Genomic DNA, 2,201 nt, shown 5'->3' with positions numbered 1-2,201 from the left:
GGAGGAAAGCAGAGCAAAGGAATGGGAAAAGGTACAGGAAGAGAGGTTGGGTGTACAGTACAAATCACAGGTCTCCAAAGTAGAGGAATAGAAAAATGAGGTGTGTTCGCATCACAGGAAGCTTTCTAGCAGTTGCCTTGAGTTTTGACCATTACACATACTAGCCATTGCACTACCTTTGCTCTATACTCCCTCCGTAAACTAATACTCCCTCCGTCCGAAAATACTTTTCATCAAAATGAATAAAAATGGATGTATCTAGAACTAAAATATGTCTAGATACATCTCTTTTATCCATTTTGATGACAAGTATTTCCAGACGGAGGAAGTATAAGAGTGTTTAGATCACTAAAGTAGTGATCTAAACGCTCTTATATTAGTATGCAGAGGGAGTATATACGTACAGATACACAAGCTTAAGAACACACATCGCACAGCCAACCATTCCCACAGCCATTCTTCACTGCTGAGTTCATTTCAACATCACATTTCTCATTCAAGCGATGAATCCAAACTACCGTAGGCGATCAGAAAATGAAGATGAATTCGTTTTTCTCATACATCCTACATTAGAAGGTAGCATCTCATCCACAAAAATGCCAATGCATACATCCATCCTCACAGGATCCACATACATGCATGAAACACTTACCGGCCATGAGGTCTTGTGCCATCATGTTCTTTCAAGAGCCAAATAAGATATGACTTCATTTTGTGATTCCATCTAGCTCTAGCACATTTTTTGTTGGTGCCTAATGACAGGAAAAGGGCAATTTTAGTAATAGTTAGTGAATAACATGTTAACTGCTTATATGCGCATACAAGTTCAGTCTTCCTAATGCTCTGGATCCATAATATAGTTTGCTAAATAATCTCAAAGAATTTTTAAGATAGCTAGGAATGCCATGCTATACCTGCACAATGTTAACTGCTGATGCAGTGATATATGCATACATCAGTGCATGTATGCTTGCCTAATTTGTGGTAAAAAAATATTATCTAAAGATGATGTATACATCATATACATCAGTGCATGTATGCTTGCCTAATTTGTGGTAAAAATATATTATCTGAAGATGATGTATGCACACTACCATTTAACTAATCAGAACTATATGCTACTACTTGGAAACACACAGGCAGTGGCGGAGTGTGTGAGCTGAATTTAAGTGGGGGGCAAACAAGGGCACGCCCCCAAAACGGCTGGAGAGATTAGAGAGGCCGAGTGATTAGAGGGGCCGGTGATTAGAAGTGAGTTTAGCTTTGGGATTTGTGTTTTCTTTTGCAACAAATTCATTCTGAAGGGGAGGCCAGGACCCGGGATGATACCACCAACGCCCCAGCACACTGGAGCACTCGAATCAAACTAATCAGATTACCACACTATACAAAGAGAAACAGATATGTCCTAATAAAAAAATTGAACACCAGATTGAGATTTCTAAATGAGAGAGCAAGATGTATGAAGCGAATTACCTATTTCTTGCAAGATCTCCTCACTTCACCCAAATTTCAGATCTTCCAACCCTTGTGTCGATAGAACGGGGGGTGGAGCTCGAAGGACACAGGGAGGGGGCGGATGAGGTGGAGGAGGAGGAGGAGGAGGAGTAGGTGCTCGGATCCGCCGGGTGGGCATGCTGCACCGGTGGTCATCCATGTCGATTTCGCGCGAAGCTCACGGGAGAAGGGCGCGGTATGGGGCTGGAGAGTGATGGAGCGAGAGGAGGATTTTCACCGGGCGTTCCCTTTGGTACGAGTAGATGTTATTTTTCCTGTGAAAAGTACTCCCTCTGTAAACTAATATAAGAGCGTTTAGATCATTATTTTAATAATCTAAACACTCTCTAAACGCTCTTATATTAGTTTACGGAGGAAGTACAGGTTAGTGACGCTTTTCTGTGGAACAGACAAACTACTTCCTGCGAAGCCAACGGGCTTCCTGGAATTTATTCCCGTGGAAACTAGCATGCAGAAATCCTGTGAAAATCCCGTGGACTGAACGCAGCCTTATTTAGAATATTTGGGTTATCTTGGGCTAGTAAATTAGATACGGTTGTGAGTTCAGGTAGTGGAGGTAGGTGAAGACATTCTTCTCCAAACTAACTTGTGTGTTTTGTTCGTCATACATCGCTTTGTGGATGTAGGTTTGCTATATCATATTGTGTGATTTGCCAATACATTCAATTTATTGGCCCTTTGTG

At 41.6% G+C, this 2,201-nt stretch overlaps 1 long non-coding RNA gene across 1 annotated transcript; it reads right to left on the bottom strand.

The window, feature by feature from the left end:
* Positions 1-416: 416 nt before the first annotated feature.
* Positions 417-1,803, bottom strand: LOC125512777 (uncharacterized). Its single transcript, XR_007285544.2, has 2 exons — positions 1,477-1,803; positions 417-752 (listed from the first exon to the last, which is right to left on the bottom strand). It is a non-coding gene; the product is annotated as an uncharacterized LOC125512777 (long non-coding RNA).
* Between the last annotated feature and the right edge of the window lie 398 nt (positions 1,804-2,201).

Source organism: Triticum urartu, chromosome 6A (assembly GCF_056163025.1).
Source record: "Triticum urartu cultivar PI428250 chromosome 6A, HENAU_Tu73, whole genome shotgun sequence".
In the NCBI taxonomy this organism is placed as follows: Eukaryota; Viridiplantae; Streptophyta; class Magnoliopsida; order Poales; family Poaceae; genus Triticum; species Triticum urartu.
This window is presented reverse-complemented; position numbering and strand designations above follow the sequence as displayed.